This window comes from Sturnus vulgaris, chromosome 4 (assembly GCF_052056855.1).
Source record: "Sturnus vulgaris isolate bStuVul1 chromosome 4, bStuVul1.hap1, whole genome shotgun sequence".
NCBI lineage: Eukaryota > Metazoa > Chordata > Aves > Passeriformes > Sturnidae > Sturnus > Sturnus vulgaris.
In genome coordinates, this window is record NC_142246.1 from 13,667,378 (window position 1) to 13,687,703 (window position 20,326).

Below are 20,326 nucleotides of genomic sequence, written 5' to 3' on the forward strand. Positions count from 1 at the left end.
ATTATATGGCCCTTTGTTCTGAAAAATGGGGTGTTGTGAATGGATATTGCTAATTCAGCAGTGTTAAGGGGTCTCTATTTCAAGAAAAAAGTCTTATTAACAGTATCTGTGTAGTTATCCATCATTTCAGATAGAATTCTCAGCCAGATAAGGCCTTAGAGACTCAAAATAACATTGAGCAAGCACTAAAATCTGGATTTCCTTTTAGATGCAACATCTTATGGGGACATCCAGAGTGTTATCTCATTTATTGCAACTTTGTTACAATATGGCTAGCAAAAGCCCTCTTCTAATAATTAGGATAACTTGTTTGACTGTATTTTAGATGCAGTGTTATATAATTTCCTTATTTCCATACAGTAGAAAACCAAACTAAAATGTTGGAATTCTAACTAATGGTCAAAGATCTTGCAGCAGCTTCTCAAAAGGTGCAAATATTTGCCTAGATTATTGTATTTACAATTCCAAAAATATTTCTTCTGTTGAAGGTCTGTGTACAAGACACCACTCCAAACCATTTTTAAGGGAGTTTTGACATAAATGAAACTTTATGCTGGCATGGCAAGTGAAGTACTTGATTAATAAAGAGTTTCACTGTTTTCAAACACATATTCCATGCAGGCTCATTTGAAGAAAACCGCAAGTGGAGAATGCTTTACTGCTTCCAGTCACAAGGGGGTTGTGTATTTCAATCCTGCTTACACAGTCAGCTTACTTTGGAGCTCTGGTAGGAAAGAAACATGACCAGGAGAAATAATGCTACATTCAGTGACCCTGCCCTTAGAATCAATTGGCCTGATGGGAGAACTTTTTTTCTCTCTTTTGCTACTGTTTTCTTAGTTTTTAACCTTTTAATACTTAATATTTCTTGAAAGACCATCTTTAGAGAAATGTCTACTGTTCACAGACTAGCAGTACTGACTGAAATGGCTTTCTGACATGTGAATGGGAAGTCGAGACATATCAACAGTTAATATAAAAGCAGTGTGCATATTCAGAGTCTTTTAGAGATGTTTTGGGGTGATTTATTATTTTCTGATTTAAATATTGGTGCTTAAGTATACAGTTGAGATATTTATGTTACAAAGGGATTGGTCTTCAACCACAGTGACAAGAGAAAGAAGAGGACAATCAGGTTTAATGAAATGTGCAAAGAATTCAAAAAGTCTTTAAAATCTAGAAATTAAAAAAAAGTTATAGTCATTTCTAACAGGCAGTGGAGTAACCACCAGCTAGGCTTGGATTTCTGGCTCTAGGGTATTTCAAAATCTGATTGAACAAAGCAATAGAATACACTCTGTGGTTAAAGTGAAATGCAAAGCAAAGATCATTACTTATGTTTTCCCATCCCATAAACCCTTACTGTCAGGCAAGGAAGAAATAGAACTGCTTCAGTCACTGGTGCTGCTTCCTGGCTGGCTGGCACGTAGACAAGATGGATTAGCTGGTGAAGATCACTGACTGCTGGTGAAGCTGCCATTACCTACAGAGTATATTTAAAATGACAATTTGGAACAGTGTTTAAAAGAACAGCTTTTAACTTTGTGCACACACAGTAGCACTGATAACCTTTTTGTCCAAAGACAAACATTGAGCATGGTTTGTTATGGCAAGGTAAGCATCTCGCTGCCTGTCCAAGCTTCATGAGCAAAACAAGTCTGCCCTTACTAGTGCTCCTGGTTTTGCTTCAGCCTCCCAGCCACATGCTGAAAGTCTGTGCCTTTGTGCTCATACATGAAACCAGGACAGGTAAATGCAGTCATGTCTCATCCTGTCATACAGCTGTTTCACACTTCTTTCAGCAAGGGCTAAATCTCTTAAGTCAAGATTCAAAAGCAGAGATCTTTCCCCTCTTAAACTAAGCAACCACTTGATATGTCTGAATCACATAAGTATACTGAAGCAAACTTGTTACAAGCAATGACTAATTTCTACTTTCAGCTTCCTCTCTTTCTCAGTGTTCTCAAGTATTTACTGTTCCCCACAGTGATAACTTGTTTCTTTAGAAATGAATCATTACCACTGAATTTGTCTCAAAAGACCATAGTTATAATGCACATTCTTTCCACTTTCAGGTGTTCTTCTGAACCACAGTGCTCCAGAGACAGGTCCGTAATAAAATAAAAAGTAAAAAGGAAAAGAAAAAGATGATAGGTTTTATGTCTGAATACATAGATATATTTTCACAACTTCTATTACTTAAATTCTAAAATGAAAGTGTCTGACCAAGTGCAGGCTAAATTTTAGATATTTCAGTTTTGAGGAACTCACTTACTAGAGCATTAACTGATTGATTCTTGGGAATGGCTACACGATTTCTAGGTAAGATATACAACAGGAGCATCAGTTTTGACTTCAAACAGCCCTTCTAACCTTCTCCACATGGCAGTACTTCAGAGGACAACATATTATGATCATCATTAAAACATACCAGCTAAATGAAAGAAACAATCCATATCCAACCTGTCATGAAGCAAATCAAACCTGCAGTGGGATGGTTCTCTACTCTTATTTTGTTTGAACACACACCATTATTACACCCAGTCAGTGGCAGGTGCTTTATTTCAATGATAAAAGTTTTTTCTTCCTATTTTGTCTACCTGTTACCACTACTGGGTTTACTCTGTCAAAAATCTTTTCACTCAGCACTCATGGGACTGCATCTGGATGCTGCATGCAGTTTTGGGCTCCTCATGCAAGACAGATACTGATAGCTTAGGAAACATGATGGTGGACACTTGCTCCAGGAGGAAAGGTTGGAGAGACAGGGTAGCTGAGCATGGAGAATGGGCAGTACCAGGGACCAACAGCAGCCCCGACCAGCGCCCACAGAGAGGTTTCAAGGAGCTGGAGCTGGCTGGGGAAGAAGCAGAGGTCACAAACTAAACAACAGCTTCAGACTTGATGAAAAGAAAAAGATTTTCCTTTTCCTGAGTGCAGCTAGGTAGTGGAGAAGGTTGCTCAGAGAAGCTGTGTAGTCCCTACCTTTAGGAGTTTTCAAGACCCATCTGATACAGCCCTGAGCATGAACTGATCCTGCTTTGAGCAGAAGGTTGGACTGGACACCTGCCAAAGTCCCTTCCTTTGACTCTGTGTGTCTGAGTCAGCCCTGCCTGGTTTGAGGCTAAATTCACAGTTATCTGCCAAGTGAAACTCAGCACATTTGATAGAGAAAGCATGAGAACAATAAACACTGAACCTCATCATGCTCTTGTTACTGAGTTACTTTTCAGATTACTATCATTTTTGAAATGTGGACTTTGTTATTTCAGAATATTTCTGAAATAATATGCATGAAGTCACATGCATTCTTATTTAAGGGACAGTTCTTTCTTGGAAGTTTCCCCTTGAAAATAACAATTCACTCTAGCATTTTACATAAATGAAATTCTCTCAATATAAGATCAAATATTCAGGATAGAAAAGGAAAATGTCTGTCTTCCTTTTCTTCCTTGTTTTGGTGTCATCAAAATACTTGTCAATCACACTCTCCTGTGGATACTGGAAAAATCAAAGTAAATGTCATTCAAAAGATTAGGGATTTAGGGTTGTAATCAACTTGCATGACTGCATGCTGTAAGATGGATTGCTATGTGGTCACTTTGTTTTGCATGAGTACTTTAAAACCAGATGGGTGCTGCTGAGTCACCTTTGGTACAGTAGCAGAATATGCTTTCCAGGAAACAAATGATCGGCATCAATGATTATATTTTCTAAAACCTAAGATAAGCAGCTGAAACCAGGAAAGAAAAACTTGTGTAATTTCTGCTAGACATAGGAGGTTATCCTCATGCTTGAATCAAGCATATAACTAACAACTTAGCAAAGCACTGGCTCTTATAAAAGCAAAAGTATCAGCTGAGGTCACGTAGCCAATATTAACTATATGAACTGAAATCATATAAAAGATCTGAAAGAGATATCAGGAAGCAGTATCAATTGTACTTGTGCCATTTTCTGACAGATGTTTATCTACCCTTTCAGAAAAACTGTTAATAGGCATTATTTCATCTCCTAAGCAATATATTTCAGTATTTCAATGTCTTTACTAGTGACAAGTTTTTCTTGATATATTTCTTAAGGTTGTGCTGTAATTTTTGTGTGTTTTTTGTCTTACTCACACCAAACACGCAGTAGGCTTTATTCACTTTCTCCTTATAGCTGTCATTTTTATCCCAATGCTCCTTTATATCTACCCTCAGCTTTATCTTCCCATTTTAAAGCAATCCCAATTCCTTCCACATTTCCTATTTCTATTCATAGAATCACAGAGTGCTTTGTGTTGGAAGGAACTTTGAATATCCTCTAGTTCCAACCCCCCTGCCATGGGTGGGGACACCTCCCACTAGACCAGGTTACTCCAAGCTGCATCCAGCCTGACCTTAAATACTGTCTTAATATTTCATTTTGCTGATCATTTATTCTGACTAATTGCTAAAACAAAATAGGGCCTGTGAGGTCTTCTGATGAAGTGTGGTGTTGAAAGTGATCAAGTGAAAAGACATCTTTCTTGAAAACCCATTCAAAGCTCCAATAGAAAGGACAGAGAAAGTTTTCTCTTGCAAGAGAAAAACTATAGTTTCTTCTTTTGTTTATTTTCTAGTATTACATATATGTAATTCTATTTTTTCTCTGGTTTCAAGGGAAGTATTTGCTATGGAATATTGTCTGGGAAAAAAATTTGACTTCTAGTATCATGCTGTGGTAAACCCTCATGGAATATCTACAGGGCAGCATTTATGTCATGGCAGAGAATGGAAACATACTCTCGTTTCTAATAGTTTGTTCTTGCTTGTATGAATTTTCATCCAAGAAAACAGGGATAGCAAATTATTTTTAAGTTTAATACAAAGTATAGGTCTATACATATGTATGTATATAGTATTGAGTATATATGTACACACATATGTATATAGATATATGTATTTAGTAATGAATAAGAAACTGTTGAGAAAGGACAAAATTAAGGCTGAGAAGAACAAAGCAGGTGAATTTACAAGTCTATGAAGTCAGGTCTTCATTCACAGCTCAGGTGTCAACTCATTGCAGGATTTAGCCAAAAATAATTTCCAAGCATAACTCCACCTCTTCAGAAATAGAGCTGTGCAAATAATTACTACTGATCTGCTGATATTTCAGCTGTGGAGTCCTAACTGAAGTTTTGACTTAAAAGTTAAATACTACATCAATATTCAAGTGGATATATGAGATTTTTTATACCTTCCTCCAGACCACCCAGGTATAGCTAGAATGATGAGCAAAGCATGCATAGCTCACAGATGGACAGAAACAAACCCCTCAGAATAGTCATTAACTCACAGAGTAAGGCTCTCCTCAGGGAGGTATTCCACTTTTGAAAATTGGCATTTCAAATGAGTGGAAAGAGGCTTGTTCCTAAGGCATTTGTTCTATCATGGGTGCAGCTCACAGGCCTGAGAAAGAAATGCTTTCCTGACTAACCTGGAGAAATAATTGGCGGCAGAGACTCCTCAGTCAGAATGACTGCCACCATTCATGACCATGCATTTTCCACTGGAAATTTTTTGGTTTGTATAGTCTGAGATAGAACCACCAACATGTCACATCCTTGAACCTTGGGGCATTATTTAGAAGGGTAAGTATACCTGTACAAAATACAAAATGCACTCATTTCTCAATTTACGGGAAGATTTAGCCTGCAATCACAAAGTAGCAGGGCAATGGCTAGAATGGTCACAAAATTTTCCTCATCTTAGGAAAGGAAACCTTCTCAGGACACCTAGTATCTTCTCCAAGCAGACTGTACTTCCTCCTTGGTGTTGCTGATTCTCCATTTTTAATTGTCCGTAGGAAGATGATTTGAGCCAGGGTTTCTGGATGACCGCAGTTGCACAGCTGGTGAACAAACAGATGTTCTTGATCAAACACAACGTCCTTCTCTAACAGCTTGGAAACTACCACTACTGCTTAAACTATGCCACATACAATAAAAATCTCTTAAACCATACATACCTCAAGTATTCAGTAAATATTAAGTAGAAAAACAAAAAACAAGAGGTCTGCCATATGTGGACCATTCGGCATTTATTACTAGATAACTTGTAGAGGGATTTAAAAGTAATTTATAAAAGTAAGGGCAAGGGAAAGCATTAGGGTGAGAACAGGGATTCAGAAGGAGGGATACTGAGCTTTGTAACAAAGCCTCAGGCACCCTCTCCCCAGACATATTTGAACTCTCTCATACAACGTGTGGAGAGCAAAGTGCCTCAGCAGCCACCAGACTCAGCCATTGTAATATGTCTGTTAAACTGGAGACTGTGGCAAGCAAGGTGAGAGAAAGAAAACTATTAATGCAGTGCATGCTTAAAATGGACATTGAGCAACTCTTGGCTTTCCAAGAGTTTCCAAGTGAAAGATTCCTTCAGAAAAGCAGGAGTTGGGGCTCCCTATTTATAAATACTTCAGGCTGTAAAAGTAAAAGTAAGAGGAGCTACATGAAGGGTCTTCACAGGGATGGTATCTGAAAGTTGAATAATAATACATAAAGAAACTCCTAGTGTCATATGTATGCTGCCTGCAAGATTCACTTATAATTTTAGTCCTTAATTTATAAATTTTGTGTTCAAGTGCTAATTTTTCCTGTCAGATTTCAGCTATGAACTGTTATTTTTTAGCAGATTGCTTCACATGAGACATTTGTTTTCCATGTTTTGTGACATGTTTTGAATTGAATCACACGGCAGAGTTCAATCACCTGGTTGGACATAGCTGTTATAACCTGGTCTGGTATAAATGTCATTGAAATGAAACCCTTTATTCCATGTGACTTTAAGTGTTGCTGAGGTATGAATCTCCTCGCCAGTGCACAGTGAATTTTACCTGACCTGACTTCAACTGTTGCCCAAATTCTGAATAATTTTGAATTCAGAAAATTAATTTTGAACAGATTTTACATGCTCCCACTCATGCACTCACTCAAACCTTGCTTTTACTTTGGAAACTCATTTTTAAGAAAAATTACTATAGGAGTGCAACAAAGTGGAGCTGGGAAAACAAATCAGCCAAAACTCCAGTAACATCATGTGCCTGGGAAGTAAACTTGAGCACCATTAAGAAGACAACACTGCAACTTAATTCAACAGGAAAAAAGGGGGAGGAAAAAGAACAGTGAAAGAAAAAAATTATTTAATTTGTTGTCACACCAAGATTAGTCCCAGAGCTGGCTGTCCGAATATCCAGAGTGAGAGTCAAGCACTGCAGCCTATTGTAAATCGAAGTGATCTTATAAAGTACTATGGAATAACCATAAATTACTGAAAGCCTGCAAAGAGTCACCTCATGAACTGCAAAGAGGTCTTTTAATTTTGTTTTGGTTTTGTATCTAAACTTCATTCCTTTCACATCCTGCCTTGTTTTGCTCTATTTTGTTTTAATCTCTGCAAAAGAAAAAAGGCAGAATTATAAGTTCTATATTTCACAAAGCCTATGACCCTGTCAAACCTGGTCTGACCAGCATCACAGGAGAAGGGCTGCCAAATACAGCAATACCTTGTTGCTGTTTGAAAAGATAGTTTATGACAGATCTAACAGATTTAGGTGAATACTGAATCCTGCAAGCCGGAAGAATGTCACAGAATTATTTTTGTCTCAGAAGTAAATTAACTTTGTTTGTCCTGATACGTGCAGCCAGCACACTCTACAGTCCCACTGAATGTAGGGCTTTAGAAGATTCTCACATCATACATAATTTTAGATAATTTCAGGATATAGTTGCTTTTTTGAAAATATTTTACCTAAAATATAAGTAGTTAACTGGTTCCAGGCTCCTATGTGTGCAGTGCTCTGTGCCTTATCCTTTCCCCCCCCTGAATCTCAGTGCTGACGAGTAAGAAGAGTCTGAATGTGCCCTCAGACATCAGCAGATGGAGGCATGAGGGGACATGATCAAAGGCAGTGCTGCTGCTCAGAGGGACCCAGCCAGGATAGAGGAATGGCTTCAAGACAAGAACTTCATAAAATTCAACCAGGACAAACACAACATCCTACACATGAGAAGGACTGGCTGAGGTGTGGCTGGCTGGGGAGCAGTCCTGCTAAAAATGACCTGGGAGTCCTGAAGGGCAGCAGATATGCAACAGCAGCAATGCCAAAAGTATACAGGACTCTATCAACAGGGTCACAGTGAGCAAAAGGATTATTCCTGTTCAGTCAGTGCTCATCAGGTTGTGCCTCAGTGCTGCTTTTAGTAATGGCTTCCCTGATACAAGAAAAGAATCCCTATGATGTGTTCAGGAAAAGACAACCATGATGAGAGGGGCTGCAGCAGGAGCACTTGACCTGAGAGTTGGGCTTGTTCAGCCTGTTCTGCCCCAGAGCAGCACACAGTACCCAAGATACCACCAGGGAGAAGGAGTCAGGCTCCTTTTGGAGGTGCAAAGCCAAGGAACAACAGACAGAGGTCATAAGTAATGTTGATCCTAGTCTTTCCTTTCATAAACTTTTGTGACTTAGTGTCAAGGGTCTTCAAGTCTAATCCACTCTCCTTTGTTTTACTAAGACTATCCAAGATCCTGACATTTTCCTAGTCCTTATATCCCTTTGATCAGATGCTGGTTCTTACAAAACTTAAGCCTTTAGCAGTCATCCTACCTTCCCATAGCTTGGTTCCCTTTGGCTAAGACCCAAGCTAAATTTCCAAGTTACTCTTTGCAATGTATTGGACCCTGTTAATTGCCTGCTAAAGATGTATTTCTCTTCTGGATGTAGTGTTGCATATGTGACTGTATTTGAAAGCCTCTTTTTCCTTAAATGCCACCTCTTCAGACCCATGGAAGGATTTTTCCTACAACAGATAATAAAAAGTCAATCAGTCTTTAAAATAAGCCTTCTTTCTTTCCCCCAACATAAATTCCACATTCATACTTTGCTTAGTTACTTAACCTCCTCTCCTCTGAGTTTGTTTACCACTCTTACAGCTTTTCCTGTTTATTCCTCAGGCTCTCAGCATTTAAGAAAAAACTTCCTAGTTATTTAATTTGCCTTCCACTCAGGTTAGATTTGGGGTTTTTATATTATGCCTTGAAACCACTTGGAAAGAAAAAACATAAACTCAATTTCAAATTTTAAGCAATTGCTTGTTCTTTGAGACAAAATCTTACATGAGGATTGGTTTGTTTTGGTTTTTTTCCCAATTAATAGGCATGGATCTAGCCCTAGTTTAAAAATAAAATAATTCAAGTAGTGATAAAAAGAAAGGTGTTAAGTGAAACTAGAATCCATTAGTATATATGTCCTAAATCTAAACTCAGCTTTGAGAAAAGCCACTGAAAGGTTTAGATGCAAGTAAAAGCAGTGCCAAAACTCAATCAATTTGGATTTAAGTTTTAAATCTACTGCTTTTAATAGCAGCAGCCATAAGGGAGAAGGTGAAGCTATTATAAAATATACATTTGGGGATTAAACTACTCACTAACGTCTCCATGTTAATTACACAAATAGCTCAATAGAAGTCCTTTTGGTCAGGCCCATTCAGTGCTCTGAAGGTAAAACCACTTAGGTATTATTGCAGCAGGCTTTATAGCCATCATAATGTAATGGAAGCTTGTTCCCTTCATTAATTCGAGTTATGACTTTTTCTAGATGGCTTGCAGGTAAGTGGTGATATCAGAGTGGCTATGCCACAAGCATTTGCACTTCAGGAATTAGGAAAAAATATCACCACTCACCCTTTGCTAATTTTGCAATTTCCTTTTAAGCTGTTGTACTGCAACCTCATAGCAGCATTGCTCCTTTGTTTGTCCAGTTCAGCTTTCTGTCTGGGTTGTGAGATCTTGGCTGAGTAGAAGAAAGGTGGCCACTTCTGCATGAAAATGAGTGGGTTTTGCTGATCACTGAAATGTCGACTTTGCTCAGGAACGCGAGAGTTTACATTTCCTAGGTAATGGGCACCAAAACCCTGAAAACTGGGATAAAATTATATGCAACTTTTATGGTGCAGGCCTATGAAGCCATTTATAAAAATAAGCTGGGTTTTATATGATTGGTAACAAAAATACATAAAAATGTTGTTTTCCTCATATATTGGGAAATATCCTGTCTTGGCACTCTGCAGCTGGTGAGTCATAATTTTACAGTTTTTACTAAAATAAAAATGAAATTAAAAAGTCCACATTTTCAAAGAAGTACAGAAACATAATATTTATAGAAGATCATAAACAAGTACTCTGTTAATAGCTGTTGAACTTTGTTTAAAGAATAACAGACTAACATTTCCAAAGTACTCTTTGCTGAGATTGAACAGGATTTTATTCAAACTGTTGCGGTAACTAATGAAAAACAAATGAGATTTCCAAACAGTTTTGACTGTTAGGGGTGTGATGGCAATATCATTGCTTTTTGCACTTACAGCTGCTGCTTACACTGAAACTACCTATTTAAAACATAGTGTCATTTTATACTTGAACTCTTGATCTGCAATACTGAAGGGCCAGGCATATTGAAGCCAGGCTGGAATCAGTCTGATGCAACCCCAATTTTGTCCTTGTGCTTCCAAATTTACTTACTCTTTGGCTACCAAATTTTACTTAAAACTACTGCCAGCTCTTGTATAAAATATATCAAGATGTTCTTGAGAGGCTGATGCTCACAGCAAATATAGTCAGAGTGCTTCTTGTGCATGTCCTGGATGAGGATCTGGGCACAGTCTGTGCAATTCCCCAAGTACCAAAAGCCTTTGGTGTCTCATGGATATTCAGCAGAAGAGGCCTGATTCATCAGAGAGGAAAAGATACTGGCAGCTGAACTAAACCTCTTGTAAGGCATTTCACAAATATACCTGAACAGAAATTAAAATTAAACTGAAAAATGTTTAAAGGACAAAATTTAAATTTTGTTACTCAAGTCAGAAATTTCCACAAAATCTCCACATTCTGCCTATTGTTAAAGTCAATATTATTCATAATTGTTTAATTCAAACAAAGTTTAGCAATTTCCACACATAAATATTTTATGTAGCTCAGTATTAAAAAATAGTGAATATATTTGCAAACACTATAAAAATTCAGGTGGAAATCACCTGTAGTTGATGCCTCATCCTCTATACTATGAAAGGTATACAGAGAAAAGTGTAAATATTGATGAGCTGAAGAAACTGGTCTCATCTTCTTATCTCTGTATTATTAAGTTTCTGGGTAGTTTCTTTCTCATGTAGACAGAACCAAGAGTCCAGACCTTTTAATTAAATGGATGAAACAGAAAATGGCCTCATGAATTATAAACTATTATAATTGTTGGTCTCCATTTTACCTCTCAGACAGCATTAAGAATTCAAATGATTGTGAATCCTGAATTTCAGAAACTTCAGATCCACTAGTCAATAGAGCCACTGCTTAAGAAGAGTTAAATTATTTGATATTGAATTCAGTAGAAGTTTATCACTCACATTAATTAAATCAAATTTCACCTATGAGTTTGTTTCCTTTTTAAGAAAAGAATAACCAACACACCAGAAACAAAAAAAAAGAAAAAAAAGAAAAAAAAAAGTTAAAAAAACAAACATACAAAAAAGGAAAAAAGGAGAAGAAGTGGAAAACAAATACCCAACTCAATTCATCTAAGACACTTTAAATGTTTTAGATAAAGGTCAGGAGACGAACATCAAAGGTTGCTGGAAAGACAAGTGATCCCTGAGATTAACAGGGCTAATCTGTTCTGGCTGTGTCCATTAAAGCTGCAGTAGGGAATTACCAAGCTCGTACAATACTCTTCACATATTGTTCTGCAAATTAAGGCACATTTAGATTTAATTTGTTCCACTGCAGATGCCACTTGATCCTTCCAAGTTCTCAAGTCCATCCCTGCCTTGATTTATATTTGCCATAAATATTTTGAAGTAGGGCAGATGTGACCACACAGACCCTCTCTACTATTTAGATGGGGGCTGCATCTACTGCTGGAGACAGATGTGCTCAATAGGAAAATAATCTCAGTCATGGTACTGTACTAAACTTTGACATAGTCCAAAGCTTTTTAAAACACCTGCTCTGCATAGCTTTGAGCAAACCTATATTAAAAGAAAAAAACAAAACCAGAAATCATATAGAGGAAAGGCTAAAAGACAATAACTTACTCTTCCTTGGATAACAGTGAGGAGAGTGTTTAGCAGAACATGAAGGATATTCATAACTCAAGTTTTTAAGCATGTTTTTCCTCCATGTTGCATCTGAATTTCCATTTAACCATTCAGAATGAAGAAATAATGATAACTTAGAAGAATTAGAGGATGCAATTAGCCTGTCCTGCTGCAGCCTACTGAATATTTTGACGTTAGAGTGTTAATACCAATTGAATAGTGTATTTGTATGTAAGGGAGCTAAACTCAAAGTCTAGTCCAAATTATAGCCAGGCTTATTACTTGAGTTATACTTGTGGACATGCTGCATACAGAAACGACTCTGTGAAACACCCAAGGCAAAGAAATCCTGCTTTATAGTGCATATAATCAGGAAAGTAAGGAAAGAAAATTTAAACTGTTATTTAAACAACTCTCATTCCAATTACTACTTTCCTCTCTGTCAGGGCCAATTATTCTCACTTGAGACATGACTAGCATTTCTAGAGGGTTTTTTTTTTTTTACAATGTATAGAGTGCCACACAGTCACCTTGAAAAGCCTGAAAAATAAATTAAAGTACACAGGAAAAGGAGACTTAATAAACTTAAAGATATCCTCTTATTTTGTCATACTGAGGGGCATTAAAATACAGAAGGATTTTACAAGCAGTAAAGTGTTTTGGACATGTATTTACATTTGCCCCTTAAAGTAACAGAGAGAAAATTGAATACCAGAGCATTTCTTCCCTAGCATGTATGCCAGACAAGAAAGTAAGTCCAGGAATATTTCCCTTCTTGTTCAGAATGAAAAAAAAAGTTAAAATAGAGGTACTGGTTATGAAATGAATATGATATGTGAATTATAGTGTCTGACTACTGGTAGTCTAGAAGGCTCCATTAATTTTGCCCTAAACAAATATAAGGAAAACAAACAAAAAGAGGTGAGCATTCAAAACTTGAGACTGTATTTTTGACCTGATTTATATGAGAACAGGTTAATTTTTTCTTAGTATGGCATAAAACAATAAAAATATGCATTGATTCAAGACTTACCAGAGAGGAGGGGATTTGCTTCTTGGACAGCAGATCAGGAACTGCTCACTGGTTGTCCATAGCTTTCTCATTTGCTTGGTACTGATTATAATCAAATCGAATAGAAAATTTCCAAAACCATATGTACCTGGAGATCTTGTTTTCTGTAAGTCTCCCACTTGTCTGACTCACACGGACCAGAGCTGCATAAATGAACCTGTGTTCCAAAGGACTCCTTCATCACACTCCATCCTGCAGGCAAGAAACACAGCAGGAAGGGAGATTTAATATGTTTTATTTTAATGAATAAAGAGCACTGACTTGTTACTGTTTTGCCTGAAGGCCTCAAAAATATTTTGTTCATAGCTTATTCATTTGCATTTTTAATAGAAGCACTGTCATTCATGAATTGTATGTCTCCTTTTACATCTACCCTCATGGATAGAAAAGCTGTGCAATTGATAGAATTTCATGCAAAATACTGGTTTTATTTCTTAAATAAATAAATTAAAATTTTCCTAGGTATTCCCATCTCCTTTACTGCTTTCTTCAGTATCTGTGCCAATACAAGTCAAGATGCCAGCACTGTTGATTAGTCAGGTCAGGCAGAACCCTCCTGGGGGGTTCAGGAAAATCCTGGCTGTGGAAAGCCAACAGCTTGGAGGTGACTTTCCCTGCAAGATGTACCTGCATTCATACACTTCAGCCATTGTATTTTTATTATACTAGCTCAGGAAAATTACAACTAGTTACAACCATGCTTTGCCAGATTAAGTGCAGTGTGTGTGCCTCAGAGTCTTGACCATGTAATATTCACCTGAACGCTCTGTGCTTTTGTTGTCTCAGTTTAACTACAAGACTAAATTTACAATTTTCCTAAATTTCTCATGCATAACATCAGAACTGCTATCATAAACCTTCATCCACAGAGCTAGTCAGAAATAGGAAACCAAGTAAAGTGCAAAACTTAGGAAAAAATGTTTGCTTCTGAAATTCATCCCAGACAGAAATTTCTAAAAATAAATAAAACACAGAAATAAATAATATGAAAATGTTAGTAAGATAAAGAATTGAAAACTTACTCTTACATTTAGACATTAAAACTGGTTGGTTTAGGAAGCCAAACTATCCCATGAGAAAATGATGTAGGATTATTTCACAAGCAAAGAAACATGCACTAATTCTGCTACCTTTTGCACAGGGCTAATATATGTGATCTCTTGGCAACACAGTCCCTTCCTGAGGTGTCTGCTTGCCTGTGTACAATTGACCTGAAGTGGTAACTTCATGATTCTGTCTCAAATTTATTTCTTCAGCTGATTTCACCAGTGTATCAGTTTCATGTAAGGGATTCTCACTCATGACAGGTGACATTCTTCTTTATCCACCTGATTTCAAAACCCAGCTCATATATATACTGTTATTACCTTTTACTGAGGTCCAAATCTGAATGTATTAGTTATTTTCCTCCTCACTTTTCATATCTACAGAGGTCCAGATTCCTTTCACACTGCATACACTGGGGGAAGGATTTTGTCTTTTGCAAAGGAATGCTCACAGGAAAGGCTCAGCTCTCTTGGCTCGTCTTGGCTGCTGCAGAGCCCATGATTTGGCATTCCTCCCACTTCTCACTCTGGCAGGTACTGGGATTGCAGAGCTAAAACTAATGACAGCTTTATCTCCATGACAGAGGTAAGGAAAGCAAAGAGTACAAGCGCATAATTCAATTTCTAGAAATAATTGTATCAAAATTGCAATACAGTTCTGATCATTTTCACTGCAGGATAACAGAGAAGACATCTGCAAGTGTGCTTTGTTAATCTTACAGCTATTTTTTGGAAGGGAGAATATGCATTTAAAGATAAGTAAATTCAGTTCTCTTTCAGTTTTCTGTCTATTGAACCACATAGGTTATATACTGTCACACCTGTTTTTGTATTGATTGTGTGTTTTTTCCTCTGTGAAAAATAAATATGAATAAAAACGAAGCCAGAATTATATATATATATTCTGGTCTCTTTGTACCTTGGGATGGCCACAAAACTGGGGATGATAACTAAACTAAAGAGAAAAAAATCCAACAGCAAAAGCTAAAGATAGGGTGAACACAAGGTCACATCCCTAAGAAGCTGGCTGTGGTATGATGGCTTGATCTGCAGTGTGCAGATGTACACAGGCATGCACAACAATCTGCCAGGTACAATTTAGATTTGTGCAGAAGATTATGGAGAAAAAAGGAAAATGTAGGAGAGCCAGGACCTTTTTTTTTTTTTTTAAATAAGAAACAGTTGCAGATGAAGCACAAGACATTCTACCAGGAGTTTCCTTAAACAATAAGGACTTTATTGACACTTTAACAAGGGGAAGCATTTCTCTGAATTACAGCCTTATTTAAACATTGCCCAACAGACATAGTGTAAAGTGGGTAAGAGGGTTTCTGATAGTTCTTATAGGATTATCAAGGTCTAAAGTCAATTAGAGCACTTCTTCTAATTGAAGTAATGAAATTATATTTTCTGCTGCCTTGCACAGTGTGTCCTGCTTTTGCAACAAATATTTATAGGATAAATCATTCTGTTAGGAAAAGACATGATTCATTCTGCCCTAGGCAGACATCACTGTAATTGTAAATGTGAAATTCATAGTTACTAGCACTGGTAAATATTTGCACAGAACCATTTCCTGTTCCCTGACTACAAAAGTCAAGTTTTGCTCAAGACCCAGTTAGTGCTGAAAGCAAAGCTTTCTCACAATAACCATGCTGATATAGCTGCTGCAGTTAGGAGGGCAATTTGCATGACTAAGATGAACAGAATTTGACTGGTGATGAGAAAAATAGAGTTGTTCTACAGCATGTCCTCGATAGCCAGGGCTTTGCAAACCAGCAAATCCAGAGCATTCAGACAAAAGGTCAGATGTCATAACCTCCATTTAATGGATTCTCACAAAGACCTATTTCGTGGCTGCTTCTATTCTGGTCCACCATCTTCAAGAATGTTGTGTCAGCCACACAGTTGCTGACATTTTTGTCTCTTTTTTTTTGCAGAATAATGGTAAAATGCCCATATCAGTGTTTACCTTTCTGTCAAGCACAGTATGTGCAGGGTTATAGGATTTACAACCAAGTTGAGAAATAGAGAAAAACGCAGAGATAATACTTCTATTTTAAGTACCATCTGACTTACTCATTCCTGTTTATTTCTTGTTGATGGAAATGACAGAAAGGGATTTATATTGTTATTTCTTATGCTGATTACTGAGGGAACAAGCTTACTGTTCCCAGAGTCTTCCCCCAGCTTCCTTTCTATGTCCTTGTTTCCTGGTAGTTTCTGCAATTTAAGAATCTGAAGGAAACGGGATTTGGGCCCAAATGTTCTCCTACTTTTTCTGTTAATGTAAGTGGTGTTTTGGTACTGCTGAGTATAATTGTTTAGGGATAGATTCTCAGTGTAAACTGGCAGAGAGCCTCCAAGTGCCACATAGCTGTGCCAATTTACACAGTAGAGAATTTGATACGATCTCAGTGCAGGAAGCATAATGCTACATGCAAAAGAAATTCAAAAGTGAAAGAGGGGCAGACCAGGAAAAAGCTCAAGAGAATGATGGGGGGGGGGGGGGAAGCATATCAGAAAATCTTGTTTAATAGCTCTGTAAGGGGCCAGCTGTAGGTAGTGGGGGAAAGGCAGTGAAATGTAACAGGCTGAGCTACTCTGCCCCTTTGTGTGTGTGTGGTTGGAGAGAGTGCATATGATTCAGCTTCCTTGCTAATGCTGTGAGACAATTAAACAAGGTATTAGTCATTGTTTCATGTACTCTGAATATAAAAGCGTTCCTGCCAAGCATTTCTGTTATGCCAAGTGTGAATTTATTTTACAATTTAAGTAGGAAAATAGTGCAATGAAAGACTCAGCATGCCATGACTACACATAAATTCAAAGGCACCATGAACCACATTCAGTAACACTTGGATTAGATTAGCAGACCATTACCAACCTGGAGATCACTTGAATCTGGTTTATACCTGCCATGTGTCCACACAGTCTGTACTTAAATATTTACAGAGCAAAGCCAATGTGTCCTTTTCTGTTTCGCTATATTTCTATAAGCAAAGCTAATAAAACTGTGGCACCAGAAAAAAAAAATAGGAAACTCCCCCTATGGTAGCTGGTTGGGATCACTCAAATGTCTGTGAAGAAGGGAAAACCCTCATTAACGAGCCAGGCATCTTTATCCTCACCATCAAACTGCAGTCTGGAACACCACTGTTTAGATCCAGCTCTTATTGGAAGCTGTCAGGCAAGCCAAACTATAAGCACAAACCTGGCAGCCCTCAGTGACCAGAGGTGAGGAAATGGAAGACAAGTAACAATTGTCTTGCCCACCTGGAAAGCTTGCCACTACAGAAGCTGAGCCAGAAGCAGAAGGAAGTCTGTGCCAGTCAGACGAATCTGAGCACCCTGTAATAATTAAACAACTCCTGAACACTCTAATTTGCAGAATAAGTAAGGTTCTGGGGAAAAGATGAACTATTCAAAGTATTTTTAAAATAGAACATTCCAATCTTCAGTTTTCACCAGGACATCTGGTCAGACAGTAAATACTGGAAATACAGTCACACATGTAGGGGCAGATAGAAATGGATCCTCTCCCCTTCCCAGATTCTGCCCTGGCTGAAAATATGATATTTCCATCCATCAAACACCAAGTAACCATTGTACAAATATTATCAGTGATGGCTTTCCATTCTATTATGCAAGGCAATAGCAAGTTACACTGCCCATTTCTGTCACTTCTCTTGTCTGATACTGACTGCACCACAAAAAATTGACATTTGTGTGATGTACCAGTCATATCCTCATAAACATGTTACAAATGCAGTGTAGGATAGATTAATAAATTCGATAAAATTGTGGAGAGGGAGCCAAATGTATCAAATTTATGTGCTTTTGAGAACATATACATGATACAAATTATACATACAGATTATACAAATTAATATTTCATGTACAGATGCAATATGGAAATGTCATATACACAGGAAATGCCACTACATTATTTGAATCAGAGTCCATATCAGTGTATAAATATATTAATGTATCTATAGAAAGAGATACATACCACTGAATGTAGCCTCTGCTTTTCCTCTTTTGAGGAAAGCAGGCTTTCAATAATAATGTGTTTTACATCTCTGATGCCTAAGGTATTTATAAAATAAGCATCCACTACCAAAGGCCAGTGAAATCCATCCTAAAGTTCTATGAGAGAGAAATTATAATGCTCCTCATTTCAAATATAGAAAAACTACAAAACATTGGTTCATTCTACCAGATGTCTCTTCCATGGCAGAACATTGCTTTATATCAAAGAGGATTCTGGGTCATAAACAGGATTACCAGGGAATAAATTACATACTATAGAAAGAAAAATGTGAAACTAAGTTTCTGTTACACTTAGTCATCAGGGCATTTGTACTAGCACAAAAAGACTTCAGAAAAGCTCACCAATTTAATTTGAAAATCAGTAGTATAATAGCACTGAAATTATGTCCATACATTTGAAAATCCCAGGAGCTCATCCCTCTGGTAGTAAATGAAACACTGTGACCACTATTGCACAGTCTACAAGGTTTGCCACGACAGACCAATTTAATTTTAAATCTAGAAAAATAGGTTTAAAAGACATTACAGCATTAAAGCTACTGTTCAGTATTTTGCCTCACACCTAGAAATTTTAAAATTCAACTATCAAAGTACCCAAATAACACTCTAATTGTGACCCTAAATAATGGAGTATATATAAAGCTTCCCTGGAGAAAATGAGTTACATCCTCCCTTAGACACATAATCCCCACCATTTCTGAGTGCAGTCACTCAAACATCACTTTGCTGACATCTTGGACATCAGAGGCTGAAGGAATGACATCAGACAAAATCTGTCAGAAATATCAAGACTAAGTTGGATGAAGCCATGGGCATCCTGATCTAGTGGGTGGAATCCCTGCCTGTGGCAGGGGGATTGGAACTAGAAGATCTTTAAGGTCCTTTCCAACCCAAATCTTTTTATGATTCTGTGATTCCATAATTATCCATGTAAGAAATAGCAAAAGAATACTAGCACACTGTGTGGACAGAGCTCTGTGCAATCTTCTAGGAAACATGTCACAGGCTTGCAACTTCATCCTTTTCATGGGAAAGCTCTGCCCAATTTCTTGCAGCCATCCTGCAGGCACCGTTTGTGCTCATCCCCATAAACCCTGGGCTGCCTTAGTCAAGAGGAGTGGAAAACAGGCAAGTGGTGAGCATCAGGACAAACCTGTGTGAAAAGATAGGCTCACCTGAGCTTTTTTACAGCAAATAAGCTTGAGATTCATTTAATTTCTCTTAGAAGACAGCTCAAGTTTAGAGCAAGAGGTTTCCTATAGGCCCTGTGCTCTACTACCAATCATGGAAGTATATTTACTAAAATGAAGGTATCAGCTTTTTAAAGAAGTTTAGCTTTTAGTACTCAAAAATATTTTATTGAACATAAGTATGTTAGCAGAATTATGTTAGCAAATGTTCATTCTGATAAAAGATGGCACATTTTAAATTTAGAAATTAAATAATAATTTAAAGAAGTTTAGCTTTTAGTACTCAAAAATATTTTATTGAACATAAGTATGTTAGCAGAATTATGTTAGCAAATGTTCATTCTGATAAAAGATGGCACATTTTAAATTTAGAAATTAAATAAATAATTCTCGTACTTTCAGAATGCATGCCTTTTAGAAACTTCTATCATGTGAAAAACAAATGGTGTTGATCTATCTTCATTTAGTGTGGAAAAACACTACTGTATTTATGTTAGCATTTCTAGTGTACAATGAAACATTTGAAAATGAACAGTAACTTTCTTTTCTGACCAGGACTTGAAATCAATTGGAGGGGCAGAATTTTTGTATTAATAAGTGTCAATGAAGAGTTACGGCTGTAAAACAAAACAAAATGTATATATTTTAAATTATCACCAGTACTGGAATATCAAACACTGTTAAAATGCAGCCTTTATTGCTTTTTAAATTTGCCTAAATAAAAAAACAAATTCCATCCCAAAGATATTCAAGGATTAACTAGAGCTTTCCTGTAAGAAATAGTTTTGTGGGTTTATCTGAAATTATGATGGTTAAAATGCAGGACCTTTATGACCTGTTCAATGGCAGGTTTACA